The 16,684-nt window shown below is 42.1% G+C and overlaps 1 protein-coding gene across 5 annotated transcripts in view; it reads left to right on the forward strand.

Annotated features, from left to right (window-relative positions):
* The first annotated feature begins 2,223 nt into the window (after positions 1–2,223).
* The window catches only part of PKNOX1 (PBX/knotted 1 homeobox 1), a 48,714-nt gene continuing 34,253 nt past the window's right edge, over positions 2,224–16,684 (forward strand). The window contains exons 1-3 of one of the 5 annotated variants that reach the window (XM_051618967.1): positions 2,237–2,311; positions 12,022–12,113; positions 13,589–13,669. The gene's annotated coding sequence lies outside the window, so the exon portion shown is untranslated. Of the gene's footprint in view, positions 2,312–2,956; positions 12,124–13,588; positions 13,670–16,684 lie in introns of those variants that run through there. The other 4 variants (XM_051618956.1, XM_051618976.1, XM_051618947.1 and 1 more) reach the window with 4 other exon arrangements.

Raw genomic sequence — 16,684 nt, forward strand, 5'->3', positions numbered from 1 at the left:
CCTGTCATGTGTGAGGGGGGAGCTGGGGAAAAGCAAGTGAGAAGCAGGAGGAGAAAGGAAAATTCAAGCTAGGAAAGGCAGCAAGAAAGGCTTTGAAGATCTGGGCTGGGAGAAGAGATTAAACAGAAAATAAATTAGTTTGAATTTAATCTCTACTTTCTCAGAAGAATTTGGTGAACTCCTACCCAAAGAAGTGCAGGCAAGGCAGAAAGAGAACAAAGGGTTTGCAGGAAGAATCAAATTTGAAGAAGAGGCAGGTCTGGGCATGGGAACCAGTTAATTTTAAGCACTGTTTAGTGAATGTGTCACTAATGAATGTGTCAGGGATAATGAGAGACGAAACTTGTGGTAGAAGCCTGCCTGGCCACAGGAACTCTATTAGAGGTGTTGCTACACAGTGCAAGAGCAGAAACAGAGAAAGAGGCTCTCCTGAGTCACACAAACTAAGAGTTGTATTTTTTTCAAAATCTCCTTTATGTAAGTAAGTCGTCCACATGAGCTTTGAGACCTGATTCACACATCTGAGCACTCTGGATTAACATAGTTCATTTTCTTTCCCGCTCTCTCTGCTAGGTGTACAAGTTCTTTCTCTTGTTCGTGAGACCAACAGCCATGTGGTTCTGGCTGTAGAGGGGAAAAGGACTTGAAAACGAGCTCATGTAGAGGTTCCAAGCTGTCTAGCAGAGGATGAAACGGCAGTTTTGTTAGTGGACAAATGGTGGCAGTGTGCACAGAGTGACTAAATTCCTGAAGCCCCAGAGCAACTGTGTTGGCTGAGCAAGGTCTTGACACAGCAGTTTTGCTCGGAGGACTGAAGGCAGACCTGGCTTGCAGGAACACTTAAGTAGCCATTTCTATTACCAGTCCGTTACCCAGATCTTTAAGCGGTTTGGCTCAGGAAAGTGTTATATGAAACAAACTAGGCAGCTTGCTGCTAAAACCACCCGGAAGACTGGCACAGACCTTGAAAGACTGGAGGGCATTCCCAGTTTACAGGGGTATAGGATAATCAAGTAGATTCCCAACTGCTGCTCTGCAGAGGGACTGCAAAACCTGAAATTAAGCCTGCTTTGGTTTTGAGCTGAGTTTCCCAAGACGAGATTTGCTCCATGTGTACCAGCTTCTTCCCCGCCTTGGTAACTTTTGCCCTGAAAGAGGGAGGGAGAAGTTGCTAAGATGATCTTTCAGATATCTTATGAATAGGGAGCAAGGTAGAACTGAGCGGTCACCTCGGTGACCTGACTGAAAGGTTTACGTTCAAGCCCTTTTGCACAGCAGGGAATCTCCGAGAGAGAACCTTTTACGATATCCTAACTGTGAAATCGCCACATCTAGCAGACACCGCGTTTCCCCCGATTCCCCTTAAGCTCCTTGCTTCAGAACAGTTTGGGGAAACCGAGCATGTTGAACTAGCGGCAGGAGGGAAGAGCTGTGATCCCGCTGCTGTCTTCCAAGCAGAGAAGGGGAGTTTCAGTTGAAGGAAGAGATTTGCTCCCAGCGCCTTCGCTTCAGAGGATGCAAAACCTCACCGCACAACCCCGGGGGGGTCCTGGGGACGTGCTGGCTGCAGAGCGGGTTCCCCCTGGCTCAGCGCCGGCAGCGGGAGACGGGTTTGCGGGAAGGCTGGCGGGGGTCTCGGGGAGGGGGTGAGGACGCCAGGCCGGGCACCAGGCACAGCGCTGAGTGTCAGGGCCCGTCCAGCCTCCAGGGAGCCCTCCGGCCGGACCGCCCGCCGCCCCCGCCCCCCGGGCAGCTCGGCAGCGCAGGGTGACTCCCCAGCTCTCGCCACCCGCCCCGGGGGCACCGGGCAGGGCACCCCAGCCGAGCGCCGCGCAGGCGGCACAGGCACCCGCGGGGCCCTCGGCCCGGGCCGGCCCCTTCAGCCCCCGGGGCGGGCGGCGGGCCCGCTCCCAGCAGGGCCGGGCGGCGAGCCTCCCCCCGCCCACCCCCCGGCCCGGCGGGGCCGCCCGGTACCTCCCGCCGCCCCCGAGGAGGCGGCTTCGCCTCCCCCCCCGCCCCCCCGCCTCTTCCCCTGGGGGAGGGGCGTGGCCGAGCCCCCGCCCCCCTTCTCTCCATATTCATGAGCGCGAGCCGGGGGGCGCCGGCGCCGGGAGGCGGCGCGCGGGGAGCCCCGCCCCGCCGCCCCGCCCCCTCGGTGAATATTGATGAGGCGTGCCGCGCGGCGCGCTGTCGTGTCGGGCGGCGCGGGCGGCGATTGGCCCGGTGCGGGTGTGCGCGGTGACGCGTGTCGCGGCGGTGCGGGTCCCGATTGCTGCAGCCGCTTGTCAGTGTGACGAAGATTGGCACCCAGGTAAGCGCTGTCACTCAAACCCGCTCCCAGCCAGCCAAGCCAGCCATCCATCACGGCGCGCCCGCCGCCGCCGCCGCCGCCCGGGCCCAGGCGTGCCGCCCGGCCGGGGAGGGGGCGGCGGGGGCGGCGGGGCTGGCTGGAGGAGGGAAAGAAGAAGAAGGGGGTGGAAGGAGGGGAGGGGGGGGGCGGGGGGGGCTGGCGAGCCCGGCACGCGGAGCGGCGGGGAGGGGGCACCCGCGCTCCGGCGCCGGCCCGGAGGGGGGTGAGGGGCGGTGGCGGGCGGGCGGGCGCGGGGAGGGGGGTGGGGGGAGGAGGAGGAGGAGGGAGGGAGGGGGCAGCGAGGAAATTTCTGGAACGGCCGCCGTGTAAACCGTTGTCTCTTGTGGGGGCGCGCGCGGCGGCGGGGGCGCGCGGCCGCGGCGCGCGAGAGCGGGAGAGAAGCGGGAGCGGGGGAGAAGCAGGAGCGCGGGCTCCGCGCGCGGCGGCGCGCGGAGGGGACGCGGCCGGCGGGAGGAGGAGGAGGAGGAGGAGGAGGAAGAGGGGGAGACGGGAGGGGGGAGGCGGCGGGATCCTTAAAGGGCCAGCGCCGGGTTGGCAGATGCTCCCTGGCGGGCGGGCGGGCAGGGGCTCTCCGGGGGTTCCTCTTCGCCCCCGCCGCTCCTCGCTGCCGTGCCGGGCCCTCCTGCCCCAGCCCCTGCAGCCCTCGCCTGTGGCGGGGACCGAGCCGCCGCGGCAGCTGCCGTCCCTCCGCACCTGCCCCGGCCCGGCCGGGTGCGGCCCGGGGGAGGGGGGGAAGGCAGGCAGGAAGGAAGGCAGGCAGGCAGGCGGCCGCGCGTAGCCCCCGTGCCGGCGCCGCGGGGTGCCCGCGGGGGTGGGGCGGTGACCCCCAGAGCCGGCCCCCCGGCCTGCTGCCGCCTCGGTGGCGGCGCGGTTCGCCGGCCCCGGGAGAGCGGGGGCTGTCGTGTCTTCGGCCGTGCCTCCCGCCTACCTCCCACCCCCTCCACCCGCCTCCCATCTTATTCATAGAAAGCAGATTGTGTGAGCGGCCGACACTTGGGGCAGTGTGCACAGTTCTTGCTTGGGGTGGTTTCCTTTTTTTTTTTTATTTTTTTTATTACTATTATTTTTTATGTGACCTCATTGTCTCTTGGCTCGGTTACGAGTAGAGGCTTCTTCGCACCTAGACTGCGGCTTCCTGAGTGTTTACACAGCCGCAAATGGGAGCTGGAGCTTGACATTGCCCAGAGGCCCTGCTTAAGATATGTGTAAACAATAATAAATCAAGTGCTAGTTGTATCCTGAAATATTGCCTCAATTAGCCACATCTCCCGGGTCTCCATGGTGTAGTCAATAGCTTTCCCTAATTCCCACAACACCATCTGTATGGCCCAGAGTTCACCAGTTAACAACAGAAGTAGTTAACGCACTTGTGTTATACTTCTCTGTAGATCTTACCACTATCTGCTTTTATTATTTCTTAAATATTTTCTGTTGTCCTGAATGGTAACATATAGTGTAATTTTAGAGAGACAGTCTGCAGTTTGTTACCCCTTGTCAGTTATGTCTACATAAATGACTAATACGGTTTTGGAAGGCAGAATGAGACTCTAGGTCTAGTACTGTACGCTTATGGGTGAATCTTTGGGCCGTGCAATGAATTAGTTTTGGGTTTTTTTTTATTGTCACCTACAGTTAAGAGCTGTCCAGGCAAGACTCATTTTTGTCCTTGCCCCTGTTTGGAATACGTTTTATGCATTCCATTAAACAGATCAAAGGCATAGGGAGCATGAACAGTATGTTCTGGTCTGTACGTGTTGGAAAACACTTGAGCCAGCATCCTATGGAGGTAGCAAGAGGGTGTAGATCACTTTCAGTCTATGCTAAATATCCTGTCAAATTGTTGTGGTTTTTTTTAATACTAAAAAATTATTTTGTAGTCTTTAGTTCATAATACTGTTCAATATGTTATTCTAGAGCATGCTCTGCACAGAGTTTTACCAGGGCAGATTTTTTATTAGAATTATAACAATAACTTAAGAAATTTATGCACCTGGCTATTCTCCATACTATGAATACACTTACAGGTTGTTCCTTTTCCTCTATGGGATGTAAATGTTTATGGTCTGCCTGTGCTATGGAGTTATATCCCTTTAGTTACATATGTGTAGTTAAGGTGATCTAGCTTCTGCAGCTGGGTAAGTGCTGAAGTCTTATTCTTGAACAAGACCTTGCTAGCTGTACGTACACATTTTATGGATTGTACTGAACCAGGAGACAAATTGTTGTGATTGTATCAGAAATCCATCTGTGTATTTCAAGATCTTGTCGTTGATAGTCTCCAGCAACAGCATTTTAAGTGCCTTTTCCAAGTAGCTCTGTAAAACAAAATTGCAGAATTGCGCTTTCCTGTGTGTAGCCATATATAATTATTACAATTAAATTTTAAAAAAACTTGTGAGGAGAAAAACCCCCAAACATTTCACATTTTTTCAGTCTGAAGAAACAATTTCACACTTCTTGGTATGTCACTGGTTTTAATCTATCCAAAATAAGTAATTATAGTTTTTTTTATGTATGTTCCATCTTCAGTTTATTTTATTTAGTGTATAGCATATTTTTACTGTTAACTGTTACCACTTCACATATTTTCCTGTCATTTTATGATTATCTCCAGGAATACTTCGGTGAAGGTTTCACCATGTTTTGGTGTGGGTTTTTTTCAGTGTAAACTTCAATGAAATGGTGAAAGGTGTCAGTCTGTTTACTTTATTGCAGGGTAGAGATACTTAGTGTAGGGGCTATTGCTCTGCACTGAAGCTTTGAAGAGTGATACTGTTCATTCTCATTGATCTCATGAGTGATTTGGGGGCATGCATTTTTTTTTTATCTGTGCATATATATCCTCCTGTACATAAAATGAATATTAATACCTGTCTCATATCTGAATTGGGTCTTATCATGTAGTTAAAGTGCTTTGCTGGACCGGAATTTATTTTGGTGCTGTTTCCTGTGTGCTAATAGGAAAACTGGGAGTTCTCCAATTTTTGTGTATGTTTTTGTTGTGGTTAGTTGGGGTTTTATTTTGTATTTGGAAAATCCACTTTAGCATGTAAAAATTCTAATAGTAATTTACAGCCTTGATTTGTACTCTTTCTTAATCTAGATAAAATTACAAAGATTCAGATTATCTTTTGGATATAAAAATAACATTTTAAAACTAACTCCTTGCAGTCTTCCATTAGTACAACAGAAAGGAGCTTAGAACGGGTTAAATATATGTTTATTCTAAATACTTCAGTCATAAAATGAATGTCTTCTAGAAGCTGTACTTTCAGAATTTTTATTTCCAGCTGTATTTTTCTTACACCTCTCCCTGTACTTTAAATGCAGTGCTGTAACAAAGTGATAATAATTCTGATTGCTACCACAGCAAATTTAGAAAAGTTTTGGAGCAATTCAATTTCCTGGAAAATAATAACTCTTTTGCTATTACTAAGATCTCTACTAACGGCTAGGGGTGAACGATCCACAGAACCACTACTGGGATAGTGGATCTGCTTGTTCTAATGGCTCTGTTAATGTCCTGAATGAAGAGAGATGTAGTCCCAGTTGTATTTCAGAGTATTATGTAGTGGTTTGGGAGCCAAATGTTAACTTTGCAAAACTGGCACACATGTGAAAGCTTACAATAAAGCAGATTAATATTTTTATTTTGGTATAAACGAGACTGAATTATTTTCTGGTGTGTGAAATTTAAAATTCCACAAGTGTTACTTCTCTCTTGCAGCAGCTGGTTGCTTCAGTCTTGCTTGTTAGAAGAGTCTGTAGGTTTAACAAATGATAAGTCTCAGGGGGAGGGGTGGTATTTTACCATGGCTTAATGCTGTACAAAATGTAAAACGACTTACTGCTCTTCTAAGCAAGAGGATTCCAAGAGCAAGGAAAAAAGCTGCTAATAGAGTTCTTTGCTTGCTTGCTGCCAGATGTTGCCAAAATATTTATACCCAGACCGTTATAGTTCTCCCCAAGAAAACTGAATGCTGAAGTTCTGCTAGCAGGTTCTTGACTTTATTCAGCAAGATTGTTTCATGCTGGAACTGTAGAACATGGCTATCACCAAGTGGAACTAGCAGTGAGGTAGAAAATAACACCAAGAATCTGGCAATACCAATCTTACTTGTTCGTGAAGCGCTGGCATACTTTTAGGGAGTTGGCAAAGAGCAGCAACCTTGGGCAACACCAAGTTGTGTGGGTTACTGAAGCACAGAAGGAAGTTGGTGTTAGAAGTGAAAATAAAAGTTAGGTCTGCTTGTTATCACGTGCTTGGGAATCATCTTTCATGTGAACACGCTTGTCTGTTTTTAATATAGTAACTACTATAATACAGTAACTACTCCAGGCCATGTTCTCAATTTTTTCTGTGTATGTGTAGAAAAGAGCTATTTGCTGTTAAATAAGAAGGCCATTTAACTACTTAAACAGTCAAAAGGCGATTTTTGAAAATGGGAGCTGACTGTGATAATCACATACTGTCCCTTAGCCTGCTGTACCTGTGGTCTGTAACTGTCATCTTCTGTGGCTTACAGTAAATTCAAGCAAAAAAAGTAAAATATAGTAGCTTACTGCTGGTGTCTCAAAAGAGGGGTAATTTAAATTTTTTTTTTTCTCAACATCAAATTCCAGTTTATGAGCTTTTGAAATTGCCTGTGTTTTTTCTTGAGGACAGGGGAAGCTAGGAAACATGGCTATGCTTCACATCCTGCTTAGCTTTTTTTCTTTTTTTTTTTTTTTTGTTTTTTTTTCCAAATTACATAGCAAAAAAAACAAAGGGAAAAGGGTATTATAATAGTTACTATTGAAAAATCAAGTCCAAGTCTTTTATATTCAAAGGAAGTAGAGGCAATTATGAAACAGGAATTGGAGCACTATATGTGTTTAACATGGCTAGAGAGTATGGTAGTAAAAATGTGTGCTCTGTGTTGTATGTTTTATAACTAAAGAAATTCCAGGTCAGTCCATGATCACCTAATGTATGTGTTCTAGACCATTTTTTTGTGTTCTAGGAGTGATTGATGCCAGGAGTAAGGTTATCTGGTTTGTTTTGTTTTTGTTGTTTTTTTTAAATTTATTTTGAGATGTTGTTTTCAATGGCTTATTAGTCATACTGGAATTTGCTGTGATGGGTATTCCAGAAACTTTCAGCTAAAATGATTCAGCATTTTGAAAATTACTTTGAGAGAAAGTAAATATGTTAATTTAAAGGAGGGGAAAATGCTTGTTTGACTTATTTAAGAACATATCAGCACTTCAGTTCTGGAATTTATTGTTGCAGAGGAGAGAGGGGAACATCCACATGGAGCATATGGCTGTTCCTTGGAAAACTTCTACAAATCATATGCTCTTTAAACACTTGTTCATGTATGCTACTTGGCAAATATGAACTATCTGAATATTCCATGTAACATGAGTATCTTCCTCTCTGTTGATCCTTGCATGTGAACTGACTGTGCGGTTACCGTCTGGACCAAGTAGTTTAGCATGATGTGTCACACAGCGGTAGGCGATGGGGAAGTTTAGTCCTAGTCTTTCTTTATCTGTGCTTCTCCCCAAACCCCAGAATGCTTAGACAGCAGTCATGCTCATGGAGGGATGGATCGAAACTGCCATGCGGGGAGAGGTGGGGAACAAAGGTTGATGCTTGTTGTAAATGCAGTAGGCCCAGGAACTTGAAAGGGATGATACTAGCAAAACTACAAATGGTTGGAAGTGGGGGTAACGAGAGAGTGAGAGGTGAGAAAGAGGACAAGGTGTATGATGGTGCGGAGGAAACATTGTGTAATGGTAGTATGAGGCTGAAGAGCAGAAAGGACGTGGATAGGATGGTATTGGAGCAGGAAGAGCACTGACAGCAGGAACGGAAGAGGATAGAACACAACACATCTTCCTTGCAAAAAAACAGTTGAACTCATTGCTTCTGGTTTGCTGTTACTAAAGAGTAGTGGACAAAGTGGAGCAGGAAAGGAAGAATTTTTATATAATCACCATTTTGAAAGGAAAATAACAGTTCGTTTTATGGCCTACACTTAGCAGCAGAACAAAGTTGTTCATGTTCATCCAAACATCAGAGTCAAAAGAGGGAAGATTCTGGAAAAGTTACCAAGGACTGAAACTGGATTTGTCAGAGTTGCAAGACCAGGATTTTGTTACTCAGTTGGTCCAAACTGATGCTTGGTTCATTGACAGGCTCATTATTTCTGAAATAATAAAGGACATAAAATAACTGACAATGGAAAATGTTAATTTTAAATGTTTCTGTGCCAAAAGTGTGTAGAGGGGATTTTCATATGCAATCAAGATCTTAAATCTATTTTAAATGCAGTTATTAGATAAATAAAACTCTTCTTCATCCTTTGAGTGTACTTCAGTAGCATTAGGAATTCAGGCTTTCATAGAAAGAAACATTAGAAACTTTCATGGTTTTTTAATAAAAATGTTGGAAAACTTACATATGCTTACATAAACTGCTTGCTAACACTGAAGTATTCAACAGCAATAAAGGCATAGTGAGATTGGTGGTTATTCTGTGTCTTCTTTATGAAACTGCAAAGTATAAACACAAGATTAATTTCAATCATAGTTTATTGGGTGCTGATACAAATAATGATAAAAACAGGATTTCCTGTTGATTTGGTTTAATTTGTCTGGAAGGATATGATAAAATGAGTGTCTCCACAGTAATATTCCATACATGCTTGTGTGGATATTCCAGAGGCTTCAATGGCAAAGGAACAGAATTGTCGCTGTCACATAGACAAACCTGCTTATCCATGTGGAGAATGCTGGGGAAACTTGGAGAGTGGAGTTCTGTTTGGGGTTTTGTTTTGTTGTTTTTTTCCCTAACGAAATTGTGTTTGAAAAAATAACTAAGTATCATTTAGTAGGAAAGTTGTACTAGAATCTGTTCCAACTGGGGAATTGCTGATACACTTCCTCTGGTATGTAAGGGGTTTTTGGTAGTCTTTCTACTGCAGCAGGGCAGGTAACTACATTATGCTCTTGATTTTGGTGTCTAAAACTTTATGATGACGACACATCTGGTAAATATTGAGGCGAAAAAGTATTTCTCTGTCCAGTGACAAGTCGGAATGTGTGAGGAGTCTTGATACATGTGCTAGGATTCACAAGCAAGAGCTGTACAAATCCTTTAGTTTGCAGTTTGAAGAATACAGGGGGGAAAAACCCTGAAGGAATCTTCATTTGCTGTGTAAATATTAGGGATGAATGAGGGAGTGATGGGTAATATATTTGCTTTCTCATACCCTAATCCCCTAGGAGTCTTGTAGCAATTAAAGCTTTGGTTTCTTTTTACCAAAATTTCTGTTTAGTCCTCTTCATTCCTTACTATTACTTTATGGAGCTGATAAAGCTCGGTCAAATTACAATGTGAAATGGGTAGGAGGAACTGAGTTGCTGTAGGAAGTCTCTTGGATTTGAGAATCTTTTTAACGGTAGGTAGGAAGGCAGGAGAACTGCCAGGGGATTTTCTTCTGCAATGGAGGCAGGATACCCAAGTGTACTGCAGTGACATTATTTTATTACTAGATTGGGTAGGATTTACCATTTTTCTCTTCCTTGTTGTTAGGAAGCACTGTGGTAAATTGGTGATTACATGAACCATGTACATGAATCATGAATGTAAACTATGGTCGTGCATGCTTCCCACGAAATATGCAGGTGTAAATACAGAGCATGTATGCAGAATTAAGGAGCTGAAGTTCTTCAAAAGACCCAGATGCCCTTAATTCTGCTTTTGTGCCTCGAAAAATTTATATTATCTTACGCATGCTTAATACCCATTTTATAAGTTCTGCATGTGCAGTTTTAAAGTGTCACACTTTTTTTATACTACTTTTTAAATATTTGGCACCTGCAAATAAGAGAATTTCCAGAACTCCTTTAAAATATTAAAAGCAGAGTTAACACAAAGATTGAATTGCTAAAGGAACACAAATCTTTTAATGGTGTGGTTTGTTGTTTGTCATGCTATGTGACATTGTGGTGGTGCTTGGAAGAGTCTGAAATAAATACTTAGTATGGCTTGTTAAGTTTTGAAATGGGATCATATAAAAAGAGGATGCCATGAAATATTAATGGGACAACAAAGCAGTATGTATAATGTTGGAGAGCTCTTGCTGTATAAAGTCAGTGCTACATAGTATGTGTGTTCAAAATCCTACAGGCAAAGAGAAGTTTATGATAGCTTGTAGTGTAGCCTGTATTTCTGAAGAAATGTAACTTTAGTGGTAGATTTAAATTTATTTCTAATTTTCAGTTTCTTGAAGTATAATATGCATTCAGTTTCTTAATGTAATCTCATAGTCACCTATATTAATAAATAAATAACTGTCTTGCTCCACCACACAATAGAAGGAAAAAAGTAGCACAAGTCTTATTTTACTGCAGCTGAAAATTGGTTTTGTGGCTTTTTAGGGCTTGTCTCCAAGGGAAATTTATGGCATAGGTGTTGTGTAATAACTGTTTAGCTGTATCTGTGTAGTGCAGCTCGCGGAGGTTGGCGTTACATTCTTGAACAGCAACATTATATTTTTAAAAGTACGATACTCTAAATAATAGCTGTACTTAGTACGTATATAAGATAGAGGAAATGAAAGCCACCTTGCTGCTGAATGAGGGGTACATTCTTACTGTGCACAGTTTTAATAAACTTGTATGCATCAACTTCATATTGATTTGTTTGTCTTATTTTTTGTCACTTTGTAGTCAGGTTGATGGAGATAGGTAACCACTGCAGCTAAGATAGAATGAATGCTGTGATGGCATATTGTCATATATACTCTTACCTATTGCTTCATTATTATTATTATTTGAGTCGATAAAATATAGCTCTGTCTTGATTTTGGTGTCTACTAGTATTTTTACATGTGAATATATACACAGGTCTTTATTTCTTTCTAGCTTACACGCAAAATGAGAGAATTACTGAACAGTGGGTTCTTTTATGCTTGAATGAATAAGGTTATATTTTACTCTGTAGTAAAAACTTCGATCATGATACTCTGAGTGACAAAACAAGTTGCCCATAGTTCTGGTTTCATTGTTAAGTATTTTCTTTGTTGTGATAACCTGACTTTAAAGCTTGTCTGCAAGAGGAATAAAGGAAAAAAAAACAAAATGGCAATAACAATTCCAAGTTTAAGCTCCACATTGTCTTGGTATTGTCTCCAGCTTTTAACAGGTGTATCTGCTCCCTGTTCTTGCCCCCACTGGGATATATGAGAGGACATAACATGAAAGCTCAGATCTCTCGTTTTCTTGTTTGATATGTTTTAGGGTAGACTCTAGTCTTAATTACTGTCAAAGAAGGAAATATGACTGCAATGTTCTCTGGCTTCTTCCCAGTGAGACTTTTTCCTCTGCAGCAACTTTCAATTGGGCCTGCATTTCTTCAGTACCTTTTACTTTCTGCCCTCAGTGTCTCATACACTATCTAGAAACTTGCCTGTTTCCAGAGTTTCAGTGGAAGGCACCGCAGGCAAGGGCTACTTTCTTCTTTATACATTAAATATTTTTGAGAGACCAGATCTGGCAACAGTGGTGCAATCAGTTCTTTGCTGCAGTTGTTTCTGAATGAAGGGATAAGGTTTTTCAGATTTGCAGTGGTGAAGTAGTCTTTCTTTATGTCTGAACAGAGAGAAGAAATAGATAATCCAAATTTATCTGGCAGTGGCCTACATTCAGTAGATGCTATGAATAGAGAGAAGTCCCCTATTGGAAAATAACAGTAAGTTGAGGTGGGTGAAAATGGGTACCAAAATAAGAGAAGATAAATAGCGTGCAAAGAAGGGAGTAAGAGGGTACACTGTCTCCTTGGGACAGAAATAAAAAGTTATGAACATGAGAGAAGTCTCTTACTTGGGGATATAGGTCTTTGACAGTTTAAGAGAAAGTGGTAAGAACTTCTAATGTGTCATTTGCCCCTTGAGGCTCCAAGACCAGGTATATAATTTTGGTATGAAACTCCTTCAAGCTCAGAATTTCATCTCCAACCAGTGACTGAAGCTTATACCACTTTATAACTTCTCAGAGTATCTTCCCTGCTTTGTTAGAGTTAGGTTTCATGAACCAGACTTGCATCTATATTGAGGGGCTCTTAGCCTTTTTTTAATTTATTTTTTTTCCTGTCAACATACCTGAAAAACATTAATTCTACACTATGTGTGTATGAATTTTGGTTCTCAAATCCAAATTCCAGTTTCATTTCACTTTCAAAGCTGTTGAAAGTTATTTTCATTCCAGTTCTTACACAGTTGGCAAAACTGGGGACACAGGAACTTTGTCTATCTGAGAAACAAAGATAATCTGATTCAAGATCTCAGATGAGTGTTTTAGCCATTATATAATTTCAGATGGCATTTGTGCAATGCTAGTGTCTGGAACTTCCCCTGAGATAGTTTTGCAGGCTTTTAAAAATGTTTTTCAGCAGTTGTGTTTTATAAATACATTTTCACAGTCTTTGCTGCTTTGCTTCCACAGTCATTACTACACTTAAGAAGTAGCTTTAATATATCAAACAGGTGCTATTCAATTAAATATAATTAAAGTAATTTTTTGAAAACTTTTAAAAATGCTGAATAATCATGTAGCAGAACCTGTCTTCCCATAGCATGTGGTCCTAATAATGGCTTATGCCCCTTCCTATAGTCTGTTAATTTGTATCATGTAGTTGATTGCTTGATCACAGCCATCATTAGAGTACATTCCATGGCCAAATCAAAGCATGACTATGGAGGTTTAAATTTTTAAAAGTCTTTGACCTTTCTTGGTTTCATGCTTAATTTTTACATAGAAGGACTTTGTTTAAAACACTGATGAGTTGTTCCTATTTGCATTTATTTTTGAGATGTCTTGTCTAGTTAAGCAGACAAGCACTGAGCCAGAGAGTAAATACAAAGGTTGAACAGCAAGCAAGTTAGCAGTCCAAATGTAGCCGTCTTTTAGAGATGGCAGCAAAAAAACATAAATACGGAGAATTAATGGAATAAGATGAGGGAAAGGTAATAGCATAGTATAGTGAGTGTAATTAGAAAGTAATAAAAATGCAAAAAGAATTGTAGAAAATGTGGAAAAAATCCTGTCAGTTTAGTTAAATTTGGGGAGGGAGCCACATAATAAACAGAAAAACTTTCTTTAATCATATTGTCTTAGAAAGTGTGTTCTGTGTTGTTGTCTCCTGAATATTCTTTTGTTGGCTTTTAGGTTTTTGTCCTCTACATTGTACATCACTGGGATTAACTGCTGGAACAAGATAATGTCTTCTTCATGAGTTGAAAAAAAGGGGTGAGCAGCTTTCTCATGTACATTATTTTAACTCCTTTAGAAAAGCAGTGTGCCCTGGAAGCAAATATCGTTATGTATTTTGATGAAAAGCCAGTTCTATATGCTTTTCATGTGTCAAACAGGTTTGCTGTTCTGATTTTTCTTTCTTTTTAACTTTGTATGTGAATATGAGCATCTATCTTACAGAGCAGATACCAAGATTGAAGTTAAATAAGAATGAACAAATAGCTATGCTGAATCTGCCAATCATCCATTTCTGCCTGAAGGACTTCAAAGGAACGTGTATGGGGGGAAATTAGAAGGAACAATTACTTGTTAACAAGTCTGCTGGGTAGTTTCTTCACAACCCTAAGACAGTTAGTGGTTGGTTTATACCCCAAAGCATAACTATTTATATCTCTTACAAACATCTGTTGTAGCTTGTGTATGTTAAAAATGATATTACTGAACTCCAACAGCTTACTTGCACCTTAATGTTACTGGGTGGTCCCTTTGCCCTTAATTATGAAGGAGTAAGTAGAGCAAATGGGGAGTGATGTATGGTAAATGATGAATTCGTGTACATGAGTCAGCTCACCTTTAATCTCTTTTCTTAGGGACTCCTTAACTTGCACAAAGTCTCCACATTTCTAATTATGATTACCCCTCTTAATTTAGCTTCCTTTCCATTCTGTTTTAGCTTCATGCTTACTTTAATTAAAGGCTTGGGTTTTTTTTCTTTTGCTTTATTTTGCAAAACACAGTGCTTTTATGAGTTCCCTTTCGCCACAGGTATCAGTGTAGTTGTTGATTGCAGTTCATGCATCAGCTTCCAGTTTACAGGACCTTAAACATTTCCTTGGACTTTCCTTATACTTTGTTTTCAAAATAAATAGAATGAGAGTTAATTCTGTTCTGCATGAAGCAGACTGACTGACTCTCTCAGCCTCGGGTTATTTTTCTTTTTTGTAACTCTTTGAATATAACACATGTACAGCTTTCCTTCTACTCACAATTTGTTTAACAAAGAATAATTGGCATTTTTAAAGCTAAGCTATCCCCAGAAGTCATGTGTTCTTAGGCCCACTTCAGATACCTTAGGCCATATAGTACTGGCTGTGGCTGTGCTGGTTAAAGATAGTCCTGCTGTGAGTTGATAATCACCACACATAAGCCAGAAATTACCACACTAATAGGTCAGCCAAGAGCAAGGGTTGTATGAGTACACAGCAATGTGCTTCAGACAAAGTCAGCTGGTTTACATCATAGCCACCTTTAACAGTGGGTTGAACCAGCCTAGATGACTTCATGTAGAAAGGATCAGAAATCGTTCACATGTTCTGTGAGCTCAGTGGTAAAGCTGTGGAAGTAATTAACTCTGGCAGGGTGGCAGTGATAAACATCTGGGAGCGATACCAGCTTCATCTAGCATTGTTGTTTCCAGATTGAACATCTGCTTGGGCTGTGTATCTGCTAACTAGAAATGGATGCTGTATCCTAAATTAGGTTATAAAAGCCAAATGTGTAAATACCTGATCAATTGTTTTTCTTAAAGTTTAACATAGTTTGTCTCTTAACGCTACTGGGTAATGAGAAGATGTTTCTTCTTAGTGAACCAAAGTAATTCCTCAGTTAATTGCCTCAATTTAAGTGTGTGATTAGCTCAATTTGTTCTTTTTTGTTTGCAGTAGTTGTCTTCACTAAATCTCATCAGTTGCTATCTTGCCTAATGGCTTAATCTTCTTCTACTGTAATTATAAGTCAGAGGGGAAGCTCTTACAGGAAATATATGGATATACCCATGTAGAATTCTTTCCAACCATTTGCCTGGGAGAGAATAGGGCAAAAGTCCTTTTTGAGGAAATAGTTTATGGATCTAGCTCAAAGGTGTGCACATCTTTCTTCCTTCGTGCAGCCTGAGAGGCTTCCAGATGTGGAATGTCTCTTATGGACATCTTATGGCCCAGTTTTTCTTGTTTTCCATAAATTCTTGCCATGTCCCATTGTGTTCACCAGTTTATATGTGTTACCTTTGTTGCTTCCCTCTCTGTGTTGTTCTTTGTGTAACTAATATGATCTCACATCCTTGCTCTAAGACATTCTTCCTCTTCTGTGATTGTTTTCCCTCTTCTTACTTCCTCCTTTCTAAGAACTTCATCTTTCTCCCACAGCCAAACAAAATTTCTTTAACAGCATTTTGTGGGGAGCTTTTTATTTTTCAGCTTTTAACACAATCACCGAGTGGCATTTACTCCTTCCTTGTTGATCTGTTCAACTGTTCTGCTTTTGAGGGTCGTGTGGTCTGAGCTTTGGATGTAATAGGAAATTAAATGTATACCTTTTAAGAAGGAATAAAACCAGCATTTTGTATGAGCCCATTCACTCTATAAATACAGAAAGACACTAGTGACCCAGCTGTAAGCTACCATTTTTGAAAGAAAATAAATGTTTACAGTTAAGATGGATGCTTACAGGCCGATGTTTTATAATATGTCCCAGTATTTTGAAAGATACTCACTTTGCTATTGTGGCAAATGCTGATTTAACTTCAACATTAATGATTCATAACTATCAAGTAGTTTAACAATCTGAAGTACTTCTGTCAGTGAGTGCATTATGTCATTCCCTTTTTTCGTTTTGGTGTAGATATTGGTAATGTTTTTGGAGTTTCCGAGAAAGAGGTACTGTTGTTCTACAAAGACAGGTAGACAAACCAGGGAATACTTCCATTAAAGCTATTTGAAAAACTCTAAATGCAGTCTTTACTCTTTTCCTCTATAAATTGTATTCTTAAGAAAAACATATGTCAGCATGGGAGTTTCCAAACTGTAGTATACCTTTTAGCTAGTATTCCCCAACCTACTTAAGTAGGGGTGATATGGGCATGTTTCTGCAAATAGAAACATGTTCAGCTCTGCAAGCATATGACCAGATGTCAGAACCACCATCAGCTGCCTCTGCTCATATTTGCGGTTCCTAAGTTGCTTTTGAGTGCGTAAAATGGCAGACACTTCCAAAGAGCAACAGCTCCATTTA

This window comes from Apus apus, chromosome 1 (assembly GCF_020740795.1).
Source record: "Apus apus isolate bApuApu2 chromosome 1, bApuApu2.pri.cur, whole genome shotgun sequence".
Classification (NCBI taxonomy): Eukaryota; Metazoa; Chordata; class Aves; order Apodiformes; family Apodidae; genus Apus; species Apus apus.